The sequence below is a fragment of the Heliangelus exortis genome, chromosome 2 (genome assembly GCF_036169615.1).
Source record: "Heliangelus exortis chromosome 2, bHelExo1.hap1, whole genome shotgun sequence".
Lineage (NCBI taxonomy): Eukaryota > Metazoa > Chordata > Aves > Apodiformes > Trochilidae > Heliangelus > Heliangelus exortis.
The window spans coordinates 118994135-119018230 of NC_092423.1; the positions used below are offsets into that span (position 1 = coordinate 118994135).

The following is a 24096-nucleotide window of genomic DNA, read 5'->3' on the forward strand; positions in this document are numbered from 1 at the left end:
GAAGCTCGAGGGTCTGTTAAGAAGATCCATAAGGAGTCTCTTTTAGTTCTGTAGAACAGTTTATACCAGGTCAGGATGTCATTCCATTTCCATATGGGAACTGACATGAACCTTCCTATTTTCAGACTGAGTTGGACTCAGTTATCCAGTCCTCTTGGACAGAGGTTGGCACAATTGTCAGTAAAATAACAATAAGTTGTTGGTTTGGTTTTTATTTTGCAGAGTAGTAGCAGCTCTGGGTCTTTGGTAATTCAACTGTACACAGAGTTTATAAAAAAACAAAAATGAAGAGGAGATTGTACCTATCATGACATACCCCAAAGGAAAAAATACTACAGTGTTTGTATATTCTCCATTTGGAAACCCTAATTTGGAGGGTACACTGAAGGCATCCAGCAGCATGGGGAAGATAATTTTCTTTAGGAAATTAACACATGGTTTTAGATAATATTGAGGCACCAGATTTGTTTAAGAATATGATCACAACTACCTCAAAGCCAAAGAAAGACATGACTCTTCTTGTAGGAGTAACCTCTAAATGAAGCTCCTCATGCTGATGTGGACCTACTGGAATCTCATTGTCCAAAAATTATGGAAGCTCTCACATCTTGTTTGTCTGAACAGATTCACATCTTGTTTGTAGTCCTGTACCCCCTGGCTATAGAAGTACAGAAAGGGGCCTACAGGAAAGCTGGGGACAGATTTTTTACACGGGTGTGTAGTGATGAGAGGCAACAGCTTCAAGCTGAAAGAGGGAGGATATAGATTGGTCATAAGGAAGAAAATCTTTGCTGTGAGGATGGTGAGACACAGGTTGCCCAGGGAAGTTGTGGCTGCCCCCTCCCTGGAAGTGTTCAAGGCCAGGCTGGATGGGGCCTTGAGCAACCTGGACTGGTGGGAGGTGTCCCTGCCCATGCAGGGGGACTGGAACTAGAGGATCTTTAAGGTGCCTGCCAGCCTAAACCATTCTGTGAATCTATGAAATGTTCTTGTCATAATATTAATTTACAAGCACATGCACACACACATATATATTTATACAGAAATGCTTGGCAGTAGACCATGTGCTGAATCACAGAACCATACTCTGCTGTAAGTGTCACATATACAGCAGGCATATTTCAGTTATCAGTGCTTTATAAGAGTAGCCTTAACTGGGTGTATAAAGTAATTTTTCTTACTGAAAAAGCAATAGGAAATAATAATAAATGAAATGCGAATGCACAGCCATGGACTGGAGAGTGCCAAAATCATGTCCAGAATTCTAGAAACGAAGTATCTGACGTTTCATCTGGAAAACTGTATGGATTTTAACTGATCTGACCTCAAAAGATTAAAGGCTTGTGTTCTCTTTGTTTGAGTCTATTGTTTTAGGTGGTTTAAACCTCCTAGCACTCACACATTCCAGCATTATGCTGTCACATGAAGTTATCATCCATATATCTATAAATATGTTTTTATTTCAATACATCTTGAAAATAAAACATTTTGTCCCTCTCAAATTGTACCATAGGGCTGTTCTGAACTATTAAAATGACCTTTCAAAATGGATTATTTATTCATTTAGTTCCTTGTCTTATTTGTTCACATTTAATTGGAGTATTAATAATGCAGTCCACTGCACAATTTCATTTTAATGGAAATTTTTTTTTTCATATGTCACATTTAACACTTTTTTCTAGCCCTAGGAGACAGCTCCCATTTTCCTTTATGGCATACAGAAAGGTCTGCCTTTTTTTCAATATCCTCTAGATTTGCCTTCCTAATATCATGCTTAAAATAGCTATCCATGTAAAATATTTAGATTTTGGATGTTAAAGGATGCTTCTTTTTTACAAGTTGAAAGGTAACCAAGATAGCAACTGTAGAGATCACATTCTAGTTCACATCTTGTTCTCATAAATATCAGTGAAGCTGCATATCAGACCCTGTGACCCTGAGACCCAGACTCAGAGTATCTGACACTGCTGATGTCTTTCCAAATCCTATTTTTTCTGTAGTGTGACTGGAATCTGATCAGGTGGAATCAAGCCAAGTCTGCTCAAAAGAAATAAAGCTACAAGGTGATTATGGAATACTCACCAAAACCAACCCTCAAACCTCTGTGGACCAGCTAGTTTGGATTGTCACCCTTGTGTCACCATTAAGCCAATAGTAATGAAAACTATCCTGAATATCAGCATCCTCTGAAGATCTTCAGGGAGTGGAATGGAATGGAATGGAATGGAATAGAATAGAATAGAATAGAATAGAATAGAATAGAATAGAATAGAATAGAATAGAATAGAATAGAATAGAATATGCACAGCATTGCTCAGCTGGAAGGGACTCACAACCATCACCTCAGCCAACTGCCTAAATAATTCAGAGCAGATCAGAAGTTAAAGCATATTACTAAGGGCTTGCCCAAATGCCTCTGACAGGCTTAGGGCATTGACCACCTCTCTAGGAAGCCTGTTCCAGTGTCTGACCAACCTCTCTGTAAAGAAATGTTCCTAATGTTAAGTCTGAACCTCTCCTGGTGCATCTTTGAACCATTCAGTGGCCTGAGACCTCCTCCCTGCTGCCTGAAGACCCCAACTCCCTCCTGGCTCCATCAAGGACCACAAACACCTGCAGGAGCCCTGACACCCCAGCATTTACCTCAAGGACCAAACTGAGATGTCTGACTGGGTCCTATTTGCAGGCTGTGCTTTCTAAATAGCAAAAAACAAATTGTTGAAAACAATGTTTTGATTTTTTACCGTACTAGATTTTTTACTGTACTTTGATTTTGTGATCTAATTAAAAAGCAGCTTTGCAGCAAAACCCAAACAGGCTTAAATTTAATGACTAGTTATAACTTTTCAGGGCTGCTGAAGCAAAATGCTTCCCCTGTAAGTGTCTGTGATAACTCTCCTGTCATTTTAAAGCACTGAATTTATACTATTTATTGTGTCTGTCATCTATAGCATTAAGCCTTATGGCATTCAATTTGAACATATGGCAAATGTTCTTGAACAAGGATTTATTCCAGATTCTGATGATAAGAAAATTTCAAGTTGTATTTTTCCAGGCTGGCTATCACAGGACAACAACCTTTGAATGATTTGCAATATACAACAGCAATACACAAAGACAAAAGTGCTGGCAAAACTGATGGTTAAGCAAATAGCTTTTGAGCTTAACCTGGTTAATTTAACAGTTTTAACAATTCTTCATAATTCATGTCTTTGTACACACATGAGGCAAATGAGTTTAAAGATAACTCCTTTATGTTTCTAGAGTGTTAATTCAACTCTGTATGACTCAGACAAACATATAACATTTTCATAAAAATGATAATCAATATGGAGACTTTTGGATCAATTTCAGTCATTGGACATATGTCTAGCATTTCCAAAATTTCTGGCATTAATTATCTGAGAATGAAAGAAAAAAGAATGAAAGATCTTTGTAGGAAAATTGCTGGAAATTATTTTCCTCATGTCAAATGGAAATAAACTGACTATTTCATTAAGGAAACAGATATTCATACTGAAATTACCCTGAATATATGACAATGCTGCTTAGTAAATGTTGGATCTAGAACTCATAAAATTGGATTAATATTATTACCAGCATTATTTCAGTCAGGAAAAAAATCTCATAAAAGTGTTGAAAAATAAATCATTAAATTGTAATAAATCAGTAAGATGTTTATATTACTTTAAACCCTCACTATAATACACCTAATTGCATAATGTATTTACTTATGAAAAATTTGATCTTTCCAATACCAGCATTATTTCTAGCAAGGAAAAATGTAAGATAACTGCTACTGTAGGTGATGTTGGATCTAATTTGAAAATTGCAGTGTCCAATGGAAGTATGTGATACGTCATGGATGGCAAACACAATTAAATATCTCGTAGTTTCCTCTGATTTGTTTCTGAACATGACAGTCCAGGGACATAAATACATTTGAGCACCAAAATTAATAATTCACACTCTGGAACAACTCACTAATGTGTGCTGAAGGACTTGAGACTCCTTTAAAAGACTTTAGAAGGGTTCTTTTGTCCTTTAAACAAACCACATTGCTAAACTCTTCATACCTACACACTAATCAGTCATGACCCCCTATATAAAAACATTTACAAGTTCAGACAGCCACAAAAATTGTAAATAAAATGGACTTTAGGAGGGCAGGAATAGACAGGGGTTTATTTGATGTGCAAAGCTGTACACCCCTGCCCCAGTCCATGAAGTTCTGAGTTTCCATAAGAGGTGGAGTTTATGTGAAGGCTCAGGTTTGGTGACCTGAGGGGCACATTGTCACAAAAGGAAAGTGAGTCTGAAAAGGCAGGATTAGATATGCATATAAATTCAAACGGGTATAATCACTTGACATGGTCCCAGGTGAAGGATCATAACTCTGGATTGCTAACAACAGACCAGGAAAATACTGATGCTACCAGTGTGATATTCCATGATCATCTGAAGTGGCTTTTCCTAACCAGTGTCAAAGAGAGAGTAACAAAGTCCTGGTACAAGTGATCTCTTTTAAATTACAAATCTCATGCCTGGGCACATTACCAAAGCATTTCTGGCTAAGTTACCAATGTAACTGAAGATAAATTAAGGTTTACTTTGGAAAAAAAACACAGAGTAGGCTGTGCCTTTCCTTGTCAGTACCACTTTTGCATGTTTATATCTCAGTTGCTGTAATACTATGTGTCACTCCCTTCCACCATGAACATTTACACTTGAAATTATCTCAGTATCCAAGCCATTAGGAGGAGTAAATATATCATTAGGAGCAAGAGATAGGCAGATATGGAGGCAGTGGAGGGTGCTGTAATCTGCTCATGGGCACACCACAGTCAGAATTCATTCTAAGACCATCTATCAGATCATTTGTTAAATACTGTTACAACTGAGCTATAAAACCTGAGGGGGTTTGTGCATCTAAACCACTTTTTTTTTTTTTTTTTAGTGTTTGCTTTATATCTGCCTTGTCTCACTGCCTGTGTAACCATCTACTATATTTTTAAGCTTGCCAAGCCTTTGCTTTCAGAACTGCTTCAGTTGTTATTTAGAAATGTGGGCTGTAGAAAGGATAAAATAAGTTGATGTATGTGTCTGAGTCTCATGTGCCAAAGGGCATGAAAGGAAATACTCGACTAATAAATTTCCACAAATGATTGTGTACATTAACACACTCTGGTCCTGCATCTAAGATGTCAAACCCTATGTCTGGGAAGTAACTATTACAGAGATAACTCAAAGAAACACTTACATTCAGTTTTTAGTGCTCTTAACAGCCTTCTAGAAACTGTGATTAGTTGGGGACAGAAGCACTGACCCCGGGTAATTTGTTGTCTTGGGTGTCTCATTTAATCACAAGGCAGGAAAAAGACACAAGGAATTTTTCTGGCAGGCAGCTATTAATGATTTTTTCTAGTGCACAATTTGATCACAACTGAACTGAAAAGAACGAGACAGATATTCAGGAATGAACCCCAACAGAAAGTGCCTGGGAAGCTGGTACATAATTCTTGTGCTAATACCTTCTGCCTTCTCCTCAACTGCTGTGAGCTCTAAGCCATAAACATCCAGCAAGCCTCTCATTAATGCTCACTACTGGCTAGGATTTCTCATGACCTCAACTGAAATACAGCTCACAGAGAAAGCAGCCAGCCTCCAGCTCTTACTGCTGTCTGGGATAAACTGACTCCTTTAGATTCTAACTTCAAAAAGACCATCAGTAACCAAAAATTAGACAAGCATCTTCCTTTGGCTAGATCATTCAGATTCCTACTATTCTTGCTCATGTAAATGCATATGCACATGAACCCATACACATGCATGGAGGCATGCACCCAACTCTGCTAATGCTTGGAATTTGCTAGATTCTTTTCCCTTTATAGTTAGACATTAAATATTGTATCTTCTGAACTTCTCACTGGAGTTACTTAACCTTTAGGAAGGCAGGAATATCTGTATATGATCCAGCTTTATGTAATTGGTAGGCATATTAAAAGTAAGATTTTATATCTTAGTTTCTGCAGGGTTTTTTTCTTTGTTTTTCCCACCTTTTAGATAAATAATATTAAGTAAATTATTTAACTCTGTATATTCATTTTAAAATTACCACAATGCTTGGTTGCAACTAATGCAAAAAGTGAATTTTTCATCATAGCCATATTATTTTGTAGAGATACCATTTGGTTTCTTTATGTAAGTGTATATGTATACCTGAGATGCATTCACATTCACAATATATATTTGTGTGTTTATATATATATATATATATAAATAAAACACATTTAACCTACATATATATGAACATTTATATTTCTGTATGTGTTTTAATTTATTTTTGGTTTGTGTTGTATTTTATTTATTTAATGTATTTTAATTTATAGCTCAGTGCTTAGAGTGTTTTCAATTGATAGTGCTCACTGGTCAAAGGAATGAGCTATTTTTCCAACAGATTAACAGGCTTAAAAGAGTCCTCCGGCTGTAAGTGGTAGATCCATTTCAAGCTTTAGAGTATTCCTCTGTGTCTATAGCATGAGTTGTAGTGAGAGACAGACTGAGATGAGAAAGTGAGGTAATTCATGTGCCATTTTGCAACATCATACAGTGCTTGCCTTTTTTGGCTTGTTTTTAAGGACAGGCAGGCATTCCCTGTCACTCTCATGCAAATAATTCCAATACATACATACATGAGCAATAATCCTGCTATTTTTGTCACTTGAGTAATGCCATCAATGTAACTGAGCACCAAAGTGGAGATGACACGTTGCTAGAAACAAATCCCTATGGCCAAAGGCTCCAGTGGAAGTTCTGTGTTTGGTGTCCTGATCAACAAAAAATATTAAGCAACTCCATTCATTTAAAGTGCAACAGCAAAAACACCCCCCCGTGCTAAAATCAGAGTGAATCTATAGAGGGATTAAATAAATCACAGGGGATTTGTAACATGATTTCCTTAAATAACGGTGAGAACGTGTTCAGAAACTTCTGTGCTGCATGAAAATAAATTTCTCCTGTACTGTTATCAGGTTGAGCTCTCTGCTCACAGATTCCAGACAAAAAAAAAAAAAAAAAAAAAAAAAAAGTAAATATTCTCCACTTATTATTGCAAGCATTTGTAGGACTGCCATCACAGTATCACAGCATTATCCATAGATAGATATGCTAGATAGTATTTATCTAGCATAAAAGATGGTGTTAATTTCCCAAATGTTGGAGTAAAAGCAACACCTATTTTTCCCTTCTGTTTCTTTTTTCTAGGAGCAGTCTCCCTCTTTTGGTGGCTCCATAATACAGACCTTGCTCCTAAAACCAGAGAGCATTTCACTAAGTAGAGGGTCTGACGTAGACACAAACTTGATTTCAAGTGCTTATGTATTACCAAGTACGTACCTAGAAAGCCATTTAGTCAATCATTTAGGTGCCTGAGGTGATATCCAGGCCTAAATACAAGAAAGTGTAGTGATGGAACACTAAATCATGTGCTCAACAGAGGACCCTGGCTGGCAGGGCAGCTGGGACAGAAGGACTCCTAGAGTTTGGGCAGCCTGCAAGGCGAACAAGGAGGGACAGCAGCATCACAAAAGTAGTCAGGGAAAAGAAGAGAGAGCCTGCAAGGTCATATTCCATGGATTTGTCCTGAATTTTATCCAGTGACCATCTTAAATGAAGCACATGAGTAGGGCAGGGAAGCAGAAGTCCTGTGTGCTGATTTCTGTAGCACAGCATCCAACGCCCGTGGCTCTTGTGGCATCTCTCCCACCCATCCCAGTCTAACTGGAAATGAGCAGTTTAGCAGCATGAAACCCATTCCCAGGCGAGGGCTGCAGCTTGGTCAGTGCAGCAGAGCCAGATGGCAGGAGCCCTGTGCTTCTGTGGTGAATTCCTACTGCTTTTTCCTGAGGAAGGATGCGAGCACGCAGTTAAGTACTTTCCAGAAATTTGTGTATGATTAGATTTCAGATGCTGAATAATTTATTCCTCATCTTTGCATGGAAACATGCTTAAAAGCATTTTGATTAGTTATTTGGGATATATTTAATAAATGGGCTAGGCTGACAAATCTGGAAAATAACTGAAGGATGGATAGATAGGGATCTTAACGAAGGAAGCTGCCGTGCCTGTGGTTTGAACACGCACAGTCTGTGCTCCCGTGGTCTGATGAGAGAACCAGAAAGCATCCATTGTTAAGAAGCATTTCCTCAGGGAATGGGCACTGCTTCTTCTTCCAGGCTTTGGCCTTTTTCTAATTGTCACTAATTGTGCTAGTAATCCAATTTAATGCCTTCTTTGCTAACAGCTGAACTTTATTCCTTCTGAAGCCTGAAGTTTCATAGACAAAATTACAGTATTGCTAAGCTGGCTAATTGCAGCACGTTCCTCAGTAAAAAAGATCATCTCAAATGTACTGTGGATGCTGGGAAGGGCTGGATTCTGCAGCTCCTATGAAAATGCAGATTATGCCACTTGGTACAGCCTTAAAAAATAAACTATGTGAATCCAGAACTGCATGTCACTCTTGTAAAGGTCTGGCAGACTGTCTGGCACTCATCATTTTTCTTTCCTTCACCTAGGCCTTTGACACTTCTACTCCCCGTGTTAGTTTAAAATGATGCAACATAAGGCATCAGCCAAGAATAGCTTCAGAAAAACAGCCATTTTCAGAAGCTTTTTTAAGATTGCTGTGCAAACCCAAACACTTCAAAGGCAGCGTAAACTGTGATTGTCCTGTATATCACTGGGAAATAAAAACCATACACCAGTGCCTTCCTGAATAGAAATATTTCTATGATGATCCAATATTTTAGTTTCTGTTTGCACCATTTCGGTTTCTACTAATTTTGTGGACAGTTTTGACAGCCCTTTTAAAACCGTTTTAAAGCAAAAATTTTCTTTACAAAAATTCTTTCTTTATCCTGTTTTCACAGAAAACAATTTATTCGGATACTATGATCATACTCAAGTTTTTACTTTAAATTTAGAAAGCAACCCTTGGTGAAACCCTGTGTGACAGAGCTCTCATGTTGCCTCTCCTAACTAAAAGAGATGCTGTGTGGTTTTGAGATGATTTATTATCAGCAAGTCAAGGCTGCCTATTATTTTTGAGGAAAGGCAAATACAAAAAAACAAATTTTTTAATCCATCAAAAGAAAATAAATCCTGATCCCTCCATTAGACATTTCTTGTGTTTTGGCCAACAAAACATAATGAGTGTTACAAGTCACTTGAGAACCTTGTACAGGTTTGTGGGAAATTTTCTCTCTCAGAAAACATAGAACAGTTTGGGTTGAAAGGCAGCTTAATGACCATCTAGTCCAACCCCCTTGCACGGGCAAGAACACCTTCCACTAGACCATGGTGCTCAAAGCCCCATCCAAGCCCAAACACTTCCAGTGATGGGACATCCACAGCTTCCCTGGGCAACCTGTTCTAGAGTCTCACCACCCTCACAATGAAAAATTTCTTCCTAATACCTAATTTAGATACATAGAAAGAAAAAAGTGACACTTCCAGCAGTTTCTGATACCAGAAACGATGAATGTCCTCTGCCTTCTCAGGAGCATGTGAAAAGAAAATCCTGCTTTGTTCTCCTATTAACTGATACTGGGTCATGATGATCTTTTCTTTCAATATGGCAACATCCATGGTGATCATCTCTATATCTGCTAGGAGCTGATCTGGCATATGTTCACTTGCTGTTGTCACTTCCCTCTCCAACACAGCATCCATTTGGTTACCAGGTAACATGCATTGCTAGGCATTTGCATTAAGCATCAATGCTTGTCATGTTTTTTAAACTGCCTTTTTAAAAATAACCAAGGTTAAAATAGGATTGTGTTATGGCTGAGAATCTTCAGATTCATCTTAGTGACTTGTCAGGATATCAGAAGTACAAAATCCATCTGTTGACAAATATATTACTGTTTAATAAGCATCAGGCCAAATTTCTGTACATGCAGCTGATTTTGGTGTTGACAGCTAGAGACAATCTGATATAGTGCCATGTGACAACATAAGGCATTATTCTTCTCTTTACTTTGAGACAACAATGGGCCAAATTCAAGTCACAGTTCAGCAAATGAAAATGTAAAAGTACTAGAATGGATTCTGTATATTTTGAGGATGCTTTATGTCCATTAGGAAAAAATATTAATCACTTCCCATAGAGGAAGTTGTATGCATCAAGTTCTCTCTCAAAACATGCCTAATGATGACACAAATGCTAGAGTCAACTGGAAACATTCATTGTCAGTTTTATGGAAAATCTCCTTTTCTGAACATCATCTTTCACATTTTTTTGCAGAAAATTACAACTTTCAGACAAAACCAGAAAATGAAAAGCAATAAAAAAAAAAAAAAAAAAAAAAAATGCAAGCAACCCAGCTACCATTTAAAAGCTAATTTACTTGAGGGCTTCAGATAGGCAGCAGGTTGGAGACATTTTATGGGAAGTAGAGTCCATCTAGCGAGACATAATCGTTGGATTTAGAGTATCAGTGGCATATATGACCCAAAACTCCCATATGTAACATTTTCAAAATCGGTCATTTTGTGTCCATATCAAGAGACTTTGAAATGCCAGAAAACAAAAAAACAAAGAAAAATTATATTTCCTCAAAAAAAAAGTTTTTAGATATATTTGCGTTCATAGTTTTTTTAAGGTTGTCCTGCAGAAAATTTGCCATTTTTTCTTTAATGTATGTCTCATTTTTGGTACAAAAATCTTATGGATTTTAAAAGGAGACAACAACAGCTTGGGGTTTTGGCTGAGCTTGAGGAGGACCACAGATGAGCTGATTCCTGGTAATGCCAGAGAATGTTTCCAAGCTCTGCTCACTAATCAAGACACTGGCAATTAATACTATTATTTGAATTATCAGTCAATGCAGAATTGCACCTCATAAAACCTCTAGTGTTTTACCCTTAACTTTTGAGATCTGACATGAAATTAAGCATACTCAGCAGTATAATGCCTCATAAAACACTTCTGCACCTGACATACGCATTATAGATTATATTTCAATATACTATTCAAAGATGCTCGTTCTCAATGTCTTATCATTTTTCTTCTGGGATTTCATTGTATATCATAAAGAATTACCCTTCTTCCAGATATGTAAATCACTAGCACTTCTATCATTTCTTCTTCCAGTGCCAATTGAAAATGTTTTATATAACCAAAATGTGAAGCTTTTTTCCTTCCAAAGTATTATTTGCATCTCTCGGATGTTAATTTGGAGTCTCAGGTTACTCACTTAGTGTTAAGAGATAGAGCTGCAATTACTTCAGCACAAACTCGAGAAAGCCCACAAAAATATGAACTGCAATGAGTGGTTTTCTATCGCCATGGTATCTGGTGGTGATGGAATTACTCAGTGAGAGTTCATTTTCATATTTGGTCCCAGCCTCTGCCTTCAAAATGCTTCAGTACATTAAAGCATGTGTGTGTTAAAATAAGAAAAACTATTTGTGGAGGTGACAATCATGAAAAGAAGAAGCAGGTGTAAATGAATTATTCTTTAAACTCATGGCCTGCTTGAGTAACGATTGGATGGATCCATTTCTAACAGCTCACAATGTGTGTGTGTGTGTACGTGGTAGGGAGATAGATGGGGAGACACTAAGGAAAATAGTTACAATGTTGACAGGTATTAATCTCAAGGTTAATTTCTCCAAAGTGAGGAATATTCTTACATTGCTTACGTGTAACCTGCAGGGTCTACTACTATGAAATGGTTCTGAATGGGTGGTGTGATGATGTTTTCATTCTGTAGTCTCATTGATGGCCTCTCTTCAGCTGCATGTAGAAAACAGAGTGCTTGTTGCAGTTCACAAGGTGCTCAAGGGAATGTCAAAATTTGCTGGGTCTTAATTACTGTGCTGCTTCCCAACAGATTGCTCCTGTTATTGGTTAATTTAGACTGTAGTGTCTCCCATGGCACTTCTTGTACTTGGCTATTACCATACACCAGAGATGAAGCATCAAAGGAAGGAGATAGGAAACTGCATTTGTCCCCAGGTAAATATTTCTGTGCAAATATTTGCATTTCCAGTCTGCAAGAGGAAATCAAGTATTTTGAAGCACTTCAAGGTCTTCGTTAGCAAACAGCTCTTCAGATGATCCTAATAAATAGAAATAATTCTTGTCAATGAACTATTTAGGATATTAGGAAAAGGTTTTTCATGAAGAGGGCAGCTGAGCAATGGAACAAGCTCCCCAGGGAAGTGCTCCCAGGCATCTGGTGTGAGTTTGGAGGTGCCCTTCACAGGGACAGGAGATGGACTTGATGATCTTGATGGGTCCCTTTCAAACCAGCAAATTCTATGATTCTATTCAAATGAGACAATGATAGAGTGACAAGACTGCAAACAAAATATATGGTGCTACTTGACCTGTGGCCTAGGCAAGGTGTATCCCTAGAAGTCACCAGTATCATCAACGTGTTATTTATGATACCATGAGATAAGTTTGATGCTTGGCACTTCTACAAACAATAAATGACAGTTACTTTCCCAGACTGCTTCAGATATTTATAAACAAAGAAATTATAGGTGTGGCTTTATTTCTCCCACTGAGTCTAAGGCTTATGTTATCTACCACATAGTTCCACCAATAGAACATTGGGACCCTCCATGAAGCATTGACAGGTGAAAAAGAGAGTTCCTACCTAGAAAAAAAAATCATTTGGTGTCTCTAAGAGGGTATTTTACTGTCTTTTATGTAAAACCAAGACTTATTATTTCCTTGGCTTGTAATATTTTTTTCCCCAAAAGATTACAAATTACATAAAGGCAGATAGTTGTATTTAATGGTAGTGCTTTCCTCTGAGGGAAGTAAATTGTTGCTGAAGGCGACAAGTAAAGCCTCAAAGGACTACTTATTTATCTACTTATTTATTTATTTTTGAAATTAAATGAATGAACCACTACCAAGAGGTAGGCATGTAGTGGTCATTTTAGGTATAGCAAATTTAAACACCTGTCTTGCAAAACCAGATGTATAAAAAACATTGTGACTGAATTCAACATTCAGGTGTTATCTTGTGCCAATTCTACTATTTTTTCTTTCATCCAGGAGTGTTAGAAATGTATTAAGCCACACAGAAATGTCCAATATGCTTACTGCAGGAGTCATGGCAAAGTTAAATCTGTACCAGCTGTAAAATCTAGGGAGGGCGGGGGAAAATCCCTTCTGGATGTTTTGGAGGATTGTGAGAACATCATTAGAGAGCTGCTACAGATGGGATATCTATTGTGAGTTGCCAGCTTGCTAAAACACTCCCAAGACATAAGCACAGCCAGTAGATGTATGGTGATGGCCAAATGGGTAGAATGCTGGGTGTCTATGCAAAATTGTTAAATCCCTAGCTGAATTTAAATCTGACTTTTCTTGACAAGAATGACAAAGAAGGAAAGGTGGTGACAAAACAGCCGGTCATCCTTCAAATAGGGGCACAAAAGGGCAACAGAAACTTTACTGGCATCTGTATGAAGGGAACTGGACCCTAAATATTTGGCTTCTTAATGACCCAGTCAAGAAGATTTACCACAAGAAGAACCTTTGTGTAAAGGAGTACCTAAATAAAGCTTGCAGGATCAGTGTCTTGGTAACAGTCTGACTTCATGGACGTATTTTACAAGTGTAGATTCATAAAAACTCTTCCAGTTTGAGATGTACTGAACAGCGATGTATTTATTTGTTTTCCTTGATACAATAGCTAATTGACAAAACACTCTGATGAACCATCAGTGGTTAGATTTCTGTGAAGCTTTAAAAGACAATTAAAGAGCCACAAATCAGACTTTTTCTAGATATTGTAAACATCCATTCACTTTCAAATCATGGTGTACTTCGTTCAATAAAAATTGGATATAAATCACCAAGAAAATTGTCCCTTTGCGCCTGTGTCTTCCCAGAAGTCTTTGATCACTGTGTGCCATCATGAGCCATTAATGTCACTATGGCATGAGTTAAGGGCAATGTTTATCTTGAGATCAGTTGCTATTACCAGTAAGTTTTACAATTTCAATGGTGATTCTAGTACAGTGTCACAAGGGTATATTTGATGTCTTGAGTTAATGGGTAACTTCAATCGATGTTGTGCCACGTTTCACTAAACAATAAGTCATTCACTGTGTTGGTGTCCAGGAAGGGTTCACCCCCAACCTCACATTTGTCTGCAACTTGTCAGGGAAGCTGCCATGTTTGTCTCTTGAGTTGCTTCTATTCTGATTGGATAAAGAAAGACTCATCACAAACAGTGAAATCTGCTTTTAAGATATCTTTAAGAAAAAATATGGTTCTTTCCCAAAAAGGGTTTACAAACTGAAACCACTACCTGGTAACAACTTCATTAGTATTTTGATTCAAGGAGGTGCCTCATCTGCATAACACCCCAGTACTCTCTTCCAGATATTACAAAAGGCTGTAGGGAACTGCTGGAGGTGAAGGCTACAGAAAAAAACTGTTAGATTTACTTATTACTTTAGTAGAATCATAAACAGTCCCATAGAGAAAACAAAAACAAAAAAACAAAACCCGGAAACCTCTGCACAAACCCTGAAAAAGAGCTGAAAGTAACTTGTGAGGTTTTTTATCTTGCTGGTTGTTTTTTGCTGCAAGACAGGAGCAGAACTGTGCTCCATGCAATGTTTTATTCACACCTAGAGGAACATGGGATTAATATTGGGTCAGGATTTGTTTGGGATATCAAGATATTTCATTAAAAAAGGTAACGTCTGCTTGTTGTCTGCATCTCAGACCTGAGATTTAATCCCTGGGGAATGACCTGAAAATGAAAAATCAGGATCATAATGAGAGCTCCAAGGACTAACACTTCACTTGTCAATACACTAAGTTTTAAACAAATTATCCACATTCAATTTACTGTGTTTATTGGCAGCACAAGTTTGTCAGATGTGTTGACAGCAGATTCAGTCTAATCCCTGGGCACCTCACTCCCCACTTCCCGTCACAACGTGGGAAGAGGACTGCCCTGCCCATGCACATCTCCCTGCTCCTGTACTGCAGAACTGCCCTGCTCAGGGAAAGCCTCAAACCCTCTTTCAGGAAAATTATCCTCCCTAGAGTTCTCCCAAGGGCCTGTTAGAGTACAATACGTGGAGGAAGCTCTTCTCCCAAACGCCAATCCTCTTCTACCCGGCTGCAGGGGAGGAGCATGGGGATTGCCCTTATAATTAGAAGCTTCATACCTCTCACAACTAATCACAGTCTGATCCTCCTCTCTCTGCAGCTGGCTTCTTCCCATTGCAAAATTCTCTGTTCCTGGATGTTTCATTCTCCCTTGCTAATAAAGGTAATTCTGAGTGGCTGCTAAACATTTCTTCTTCCAGTCCTTGCTGTTTTCCTTCAGCTTTGACCTGCAGAGAAGATGCCTTCTGCTTATGCCTAAGTTATTGTGACAGATTACTTTTAATTATTCTATCACTAAATCCTATTTAACGTAGAGCAGAAATAACCTGAAGTGAAAAGCCTAAAAATTCTCCCAACACTCCCAAGAGAGAAGCACAGCCAGTAAATACAGGGTGATGGCCAAATGGGGAGAATGCAGGGTGTCTATGCAAAATTGTTAAATCCCTAGCTGAATTTAAATCTGACTTTTCTTGACAAGAATGACAAAGAAGGAAAGGTGGTGACAAAACAGCCAGTCATCCTTCAGATAGGGGCACAAAAGAGCAACTGAAACTTTACTGGCATCTGTATGAAGGGAATTGGACCCTAAATATTTGGCTTCTTAATGACCCAGTCAAGAAGATTTACCACAAGAAGAACCTTTGTGTAAAGGAGTACCTAAATAAAGCTTGCAGGATCAGTGTCTTGGTAACAGTCTGACTTCATGGACGTATTTTACAAGTGTAGATTCATAAAAACTCTTCCAGTTTGAGATGTACTGAACAGCGATGTATTTATTTGTTTTCCTTGATACAATAGCTAATTGACAAAACACTCTGATGAACCATCAGTGGTTAGATTTCTGTGAAGCTTTAAAAGACAATTAAAGAGCCACAAATCAGACTTTTTTCTAGATATTGTAAACATCCATTCACTTTCAAATCTGGTGTACTTCGTTCAATAAAAATTGGATATAAATCACCAAGAAAATTGTCCCTTTGCGCCTGTGTCTTCCCAGAAGTCTTTGATCACTGTGTGCCATCATGAGCCATTAATGTCACTATGGCATGAGTTAAGGGCAATGTTTATCTTGAGATCAGTTGCTATTACCAGTAAGTTTTACAATTTCAATGGTGATTCCTAGTACAGTGTCGCAAGGGTATATTTGATGTCTTGAGTCAATGGGTAACTTCAATCGATGTTGTGCCACGTTTCACTAAACAATGAGTCATTCACTTGATGTACTGAGTGTTATTACAGGGAAAACAGTCCAATAATCTGTCCCTTAGAATGTGAAAACATGGTTTCCTTGGAAAAGAGCAAATATTCACTGCAGCTAAGAAAAAGTATAACTCATGAAATATTTCAAGTTCATCCTCCTGTTTCCAAAGGAAAAAGGGGAAATGTCTATGTCAAAATGCCTCTGTTATCTCAGCCTCCCTCCTAGGAACTACCTGATAAAACATGCTTGGGTTTGTTTTGATCCAAAGAACCTCATTTAGAGGCATGCAGCTATAGTTTCCCCTAATTTATTATGTAATAGGAGTAACACGATAAGCACATTATTCATTTTGACCTCTTTACATCTTATACTGAGACAGCATTATGAGTCCTATAAAGTAAACACAAAAGAGACTTCTCCCATGCTTATGAGAACATGAGCTACGACCACAGATATATACCACACCAGCCTCTGCAAATTCAGTTGATTTCCTGCAATCTGATTTCAGGCCTTTAAAATCTGAGGTAGAGAGAGAAAAAAATATGTATAACTCATAGCAAAGTCTACGTGATGCACCTGCAACAAAAGCCAAGATATTAAGATGAGACACAAATGTAATGAGAACAGCAACAAGGGCAAAGTAATGATACTTTCCCCCATGCCAAATCAAGTGACAAAAGCAACAAGAGAAACTCTTCATACCTACACATGCTTTTGTTAATATGTGTGAATGGAGTGAGGAAATGCTTCTTCTGAACATCAGTAGGGAAAAAAGGTAAAAAAGGAAAAAAAGCTGGTGATGCTTGAGGATTGTTTTTGGTTTTTTTTTTTTTTACTGGGAGAGGATAATTTTCTGTTAAAGTCCAAGACGTGGATAAGAAGGAAGGATTTGAATCTTGAACTCTTAGCTTGTTTGACTAATGAAGTTCACATCTTTATCAGTACCTGATATTTCACAGACTGCACCTATATTTGCATGTAGATTACACATGTAGGGCCACAGTATTGGTAGTAGAATTAATGAAATTTTTCCGCTTTCAGGCTAAATTAAACTTTCTGTCATTAAGTCTTTTTTCCATGTTGTGATACACTTCATCCATTCTTCAGCTAATTGAGTGCAATAGTAGGGACAGGTGCAGGTCTGAAAAGAGGGCTAAAAGACATAAGTGGCACTAACATACCTGTTTCCTGAACACCGAAGGAATTTTAAGGCACCTGTACCCGTTCAGAGGACACTTACAAATCACTTTAAAGGATCACAGGCCTGATTCAGTTCCTTCCTGTGATACTCCAGAGTTTCATGTATCATAAACCATACCATAGAATCACAGAATGTCAAGTTGGAAGGGACATCTCAAGGACCATCTGGTCCAACCGTGCACAAAAAAATTGTATTCAGATATCTTGCTGTTTCACATACTGGAAAAAAAAATCCAGTGGGCATGATCTTCCAATCTACTATTTACAAAACAGTTTAATATTTGTGTAGAGGTGCCCAGAGAAACATATTGAGCTCATTTCCCTGTTGTGTTGAAAGAGTGTGCTACATGCATGAGCGTGCCAGCATGACTTTTAGCACCTGAAACTTCCACATGGAATCACAGAATCACCTGGGTTGGAAGGGACCTCTGAGATCATCAAATCCAGCCCTTGATCCAGAACCATCATGGTTACCAGCCCATGGCACTGAGTGCCACATCAGTCTCTTCTTAAAAAACTCCAGGGATGGAGAATCCACCACCTCCCTGGGCAGCCCATTCCAATGCCTGATCACCCTCTCTGTAAAGAATTTTTTCCTTATATACCTAACACTTCCAGCCTCTACTAACTCTAAAGTTGCAAGACATACATACATTTATGTAGCTCATCAAAAACTGCAAGGCACCTGTGATTCACCATTCTATGTACACTCTCTGTCCTTCGATGGTGTGTCTGGTGCCTGCCACAGTGTCCTCAGAGCCATCATGACAGCTTTACCTTGCTGGGAGCTGCCCCTGTGCTGTCTCTACCTCTGTCACTCACAAGACTGGCTTTGAGTTTGTGATGCAAATCAGGTGGAGCACAGCCAATGGCTCAGGCCCCAACCAACAAGTTTTTGCAATGATTTAATGTCACATTGAACCAATATACTGGCACAGTTCATTAGACTGATAATCAGAGATGTAATAAGGAAACTCAAAAGAGTCCTAATGTATGTAGTCCAGGAGGAGAGCCAGATTATGCAGAATTGCCTATCTAAATATAGAAAAGCATAACCTTTTTTAGTAGGTTGAAGTCCAGCAATGAGACTGGGCCAACTCAAGAAGCCCAGAGTATTGAACATACCAAAAAGGTTCTTATTCCTACAGTATGGGAAAGTAGATGTGCATGTGTATCCATTAATCTTTAAAGAACTGGAAATAATACATCCATCTTTAATAACTGGATAATTCTAACTAACATCTGCCAATATAACATGTTAAAAAATATATTCTTGATTTAATGTATAGCCATTGAGGAATTCTTAAAAGCTTTGAGAACTATTAATCATTATGATGAAGTTAAGTCCATTTAATTAAGGTAATAATTAGTTCCAGTTTATATGCTCTGCCCTGCTTGTATAATTCTCATTTATGGGCATACTTCTATCTAAAAACAAAACAGCTTAGCTGAGAAACTATTCAGGAAAATGACATATTTTCATCCCATTTAAAACACCTAATTTGCAAAAATTCTGTTAAAAAGAAAGCAGAAAACTAATACTTCTTATTGAGGAGTTCAGCCATGTTTTGATAAATGGTTTGATAGCTCCAGTCTGAGAAGTGGTAGCAGCCTCAGTTACAGTGTGACAGTATCTCTGGTGTCCAAGTGGTCGTGTATTATGTCGAATACATCCTTGTCCACTGAAAAGCAATTTAAATAAATGCACCATCACTTAAACTATGATTCAGTAAGGTTTTACCTATGAGTCTCATCCTTAATATAAGTATATTCACACTTGCAGTGTGAAACCACACTACAGATTATAGCTGTGTGGTATATACAGTACCAGAGCTCTGCTCCCTGCTGAAGGCTGTCCAGACAAGGACTTTGACTACAGTGATTCTGGTACTTTTGCTGCACAATGTAGCTATATTCCTAGTGGAAATTATATGGGTCCATGCAGTAAAGGAAAGAAAACCAGTGCAGCCCCATCTCAAGTGAATGCAGGTGCTGAGAGGGTTGGAGAAATGTGAGTTTCCTCATGCTGGACCCAGCACTTCCAACAGCCCAGTCCTAGATAGCTCACAGCTCTCAGTGCCAAATACCTGCACATCAGCCAAATTAGATTTGTAGCTGCTCTTCTAGAGACAACCAGAGGCAATCGGGCTTTGCATAAGAAAGGAAAACATGAGAGGCATTCAGCACATTTTTTACTTAGAGATAATGCAGCAAACAGGAATTCTTTGACCACAAAAACCAATACAGCCCAGTTTCCTCAAGATCTGTGTCTGATTGCTAGTAGTGAATCTAAATTGTAATGTTGATGAGAAGACTTTTCTGTAGCTTGGATATTTATAAGGGCTTCTCTGGGTGAATTCACCAGTGCCTAATAGCAGCTTTTTCCATAGTTGCAGATTTTTTTTTTTTCCACTACCTGATGAAAACCACAAGGTTTTCTTATAAAATTGGAACCAGCTGCTGCCTTAGGGCTTTTCACTCACTAAAGGATTATTCTGCTAAAAGGATCTAAATAGAATAATGCAGATCTGCATTACTCTGAGTGAACCTGCTTAAAATATTCAGATGGAGAGAACCATTAGACATTTTCAATAGTAATAACTGAAAGATAAAGTATTTTCTGGGAAGCATTCTGCCATATAAAGAGATTCAAATATTGCTCCTAGTCATACTAAATAATCAGGAGATTAGAGAAGAAAAGGACTGTGTACTTATTGAAGCATCCAAACAAAAGTCCAGTATTGCAGATTTTGATTTCCACTAATCCACCTTTGCTTTCAAGAAGTATGGACCAGAATTACATCTAGTTAAGGGAATTAGAAACAGCTCTTATTGCTCTGCTTCTTGATCTGCTTGGATTTTTTCTTTATTGCAGAGAAAGGAAGGGTTTTATGATGGAGAAGAAAAAGTTTGAAGTACTTTCCCATCTCAGAGTTGACCAAAATTATCTATTCATCTTCAGTTTAGAGAACGGATGGCTATGCCTCTAAATGATGTCAGGAATTCCTTTGAATAATGGTGAAATTCCCTAAAGAAGTGGTTCTTTGAGAGACATTTGAGACTATATGGTGGCAGCTCACCCTGAATACTGTAACTTGATTACACAAGTTCATGACCTAGTATCTTCTTGCTGGGAGGGTCACAAACATGCATCAGTCATAGGATGATGTATATCCAGGTTGTAGCACCCCATAGTAAGACACATTTACTGTCAGAAGCTCTTGTTTGCCCACAAAATTAAGGATAGAAGCCCAAGAGACTGTTCTAATAGTTTAGCTACACTTTATGTAGTATATCTGATATTAACATCTGTCTTTGAGAATAAAAGACAGTGTATTCACTGAGGGAACTAGGAAAATGATGATGGAAAAACAGAGCAAGAGTTGTATTCTCTCCATGGCTTGTTTCTGCCCCTCCACAACACATTCTGCAGATGGGTCAAGCCAGGAGTGCTTTGTCATAAGTCTCCTTCTCCACAATCATAGTCTCCTTCTGCCTCAAGTGGACACACAGGCTTTTCACCTTCTGTCTCATGATGAGCTGAACCACTGGCATAGTCTTCTTACTCAGGTCTTCAGCCAAGACCAATAAGAAGTGTCCCATTTCTCTACTATAGGGCTTATCTGCTTCATAATTTCCTGTGGCAGCAAAGTTTACATGAATTCTTAGCAATAGACTTTCTAGAATAATTCAAGGAGTGTTTGAACTCGTGATACAACTTATTTGCACACGGGCTTTCTAAATTAAAATCCACTGATGGTGAAGGTGAGTTGTGAATGCAAAATAAAGATGAGGATTGCTGTTTCATAACTACACACAGAATACCCTCTGCATTTCTACTGGCATCCGTGACATCTACCATCTACCATGATTTATTATTGATGGGTAAAAAATATGGTGCTGCAGCCTACTTTATTTGAATCTGTAGCAGTTATTTATTACGTATCTATTACATAAATATTATACTGGAACAAAACATACATTTGCCAAAATATGTGGAAAAGGCCACAAGCATGCAGATATTCATGCAATCCTTGAACTGATGCAGGATGGTAAGACACGGGAATAGTTGAGTTGTGGACACCCCCTCCCTGGAAGTGTTCAAGGCCAGGTTGGATGGGGCTTTGAGTCGTTGGTCTAGTGGAAGGGTTGGAAATAGATGATCTTTAAGGTCCCTTCCAATCCAAACCATTCCATGATTCTATGTCAGCTACAGCTGACTGGACACATTTCTATTTTTGATGGAAAATGAGTGATGGAAAATCAAAGGATGGAAAATCAAAGTAACAAGAGTTAGCAGAGCAGTCTATTGAATGAGTAGTAACAGAAGATCGAAATGATAGACAAAAGAGTGACATAAAGCAGTGTGTTATGGTGCAGGGATCATGTTGCCCTCCTGAGTCTTCAGCAGGTTTGAGAACTGCCTGGTGAGGGAGTGAAATTATATTGTGATACCCATTGCATTGCCATGACCCCAGAACACCACGCAAATAGAAAATATGAGTAATAAACCTTTAAAGCAAGAACTGTGCACCAGGCAAACAGTTCATAAACTGGGATATTTGTCTAAGCCATTGTAAGTAAATTCAGTTAATCAGCAAATCAATAGTAATCACACGGCTCTGTCTGTGCATAAGTCACTAGCAAAGTGTGGGGCCTCATTCCCAGCTACTTGCATCTTCAGCTGTCATTTCTATCATGTATGAAGAGTGTAATATTTTTGTAGGATTTGCCTTCTTCAAAGTCACTTTCCAGTGACACAAGGAAGTATTCAGGTGACAGAGAGCAAGGGGATCCACTGAACACTTCTGCCTGCTCAGCTCTGCACGTGACAGCTCAGCCTGGCTTCCTAAGGAAAAAATCTATGCCTTTGCCTTTCAGGTCCATTTTCCTCTCTGCAATCTCTTCACCATCGCTTCTAAATCCATTAGCCCATTTCAAAGCATCTTATCAACTTTCATGAAAAATAGTGACAGGAGAGGAACTCCCATTAGTGTCTCTGCTGAGGCTGCAATACACCGTTAATGTTATTTGCTTAATTTAGTGGAAACACTGGCCTTTCAGCATCTACACTTCCAAATAACCTGCAGCATACGTCACTAGCAGCCAGGGAATGGGAAACTGAGGGATGGAGGATACTGAGCATAGCTCTGCAAGACAGGGAGTATTTCAGGAGAGTGAAGTGGCACACCTTGTGGGAATAAATTTCAAGTAAAATTGAAAGTAGTTAGGTCACTAAAGCATAAAATAAAAGCCACCCCAAAAATGACCCATGTTACCAACAGCAAGAACACAAAGTCCCGTGACTTGGTTGCCAGTCTTAATCAGCATCCACATTTAGGTAGCACTGCTAATTCATACAAAATGTTGTGCTTCAGTGTGGTACCTATACAGTATTTTATCACAGAATCACAGAATCATAGGATTTGCTGAGTTGGAAGGGACCCATCAGGATCATCAAGTCCAACTCCTGTCCCTGTGCAGGGGACCCCCAAGAATCTCACCATGTGTCTGAGAGCATCATCCAAATGCTTCTTGAACTCAGGCAGGCTTGGTCCTGTGACCATTTCTGTGGGGAGCCTGGTCCACTGCTCAACTGCCCTCTGGGTGAAAAACTTTTCCTAATATCTAACATAAACCTCCCTGATTCAGATTCTTACCACACGAGGTTTAGGTTTATTGGTTTGGTTTGGGTTTTTTTCTGTGTATTGGTTTTATTAGGTTTATTTCTTCTACTGATTCACAGGAGACTTAGATAAGCAATTTAAGAATAAGAGTTTTAGTTTTTCTTGTTGCTGGGGTTTTCTTTGTTATTTTGGTTTGCTTTGGTTTGTCGTGGGTTGTTTTTTTGTTGGTTTTTTTTTTTTTTTTTTGTGCATGTGTGGTTTTTTGTATATGGGAGCAATGAGAAATGTGTTCTATACAATTCAGAAAAATGTGACTATGTAAATTTACACCTCCAAGGTAGGTTTTATTTAATGTAATGCCATTTATCCTATGCTACAGGTATTTAAAAGCAGCTACAGTAAGTATAAAAATGTCTAATACAATATTTCAGAAGAGACCATGGCATGCAACCTGCCAATTGAGATTTGATATACTACAGTGTAATCTGAGAACCTGACATGTAATTTAAAAATAGTTAGATTTCTTTGATTTAAATAGTACCTGATGGTATCAACCAAAATCCAAAGAGCCACATAGAGTCATAGAATCATCATGGTTGGAAAGGACCTTCAAGATCATCAAGTCCAACCCTAGACATCTTCAGCTTTGCAGAATCTAAAGCAGAGCAACAACACATATTTGCACAGTAAGTATCTAAAAAAGTGTGCATCACCCATATTTCAAAAAGTCTGTCCCTTACTGATTGTTATTTCTGAAGCTGGTATGATCATAGAGCTGCTTAAAATGTATCAGCAAAGCCAGTGTGTTAGAATCATGATGCTCATTTAAATGTACTTTGGTTTGGTGAACTTCCATTGTCCCAGAGCCCAGCTCAAAACCAACTCTGCTTTCTGGCAAGCTGCCTTGAACC

The 24096-nt window shown here is 38.3% G+C and overlaps 2 long non-coding RNA genes across 2 annotated transcripts in view; one reads left to right on the forward strand and one right to left on the reverse strand.

Moving 5' to 3' along the window:
* LOC139793293 (uncharacterized) overlaps positions 1-24096 on the forward strand; it is a 278669-nt gene that overhangs the window by 43619 nt on the left and 210954 nt on the right. The window lies entirely within an intron of this gene.
* On the reverse strand, positions 14640-15408 carry LOC139793292 (uncharacterized). Its single transcript, XR_011724573.1, has 2 exons — positions 15217-15408; positions 14640-14792 (listed from the first exon to the last, which is right to left on the reverse strand). It is a non-coding gene; the product is annotated as an uncharacterized lncRNA (long non-coding RNA).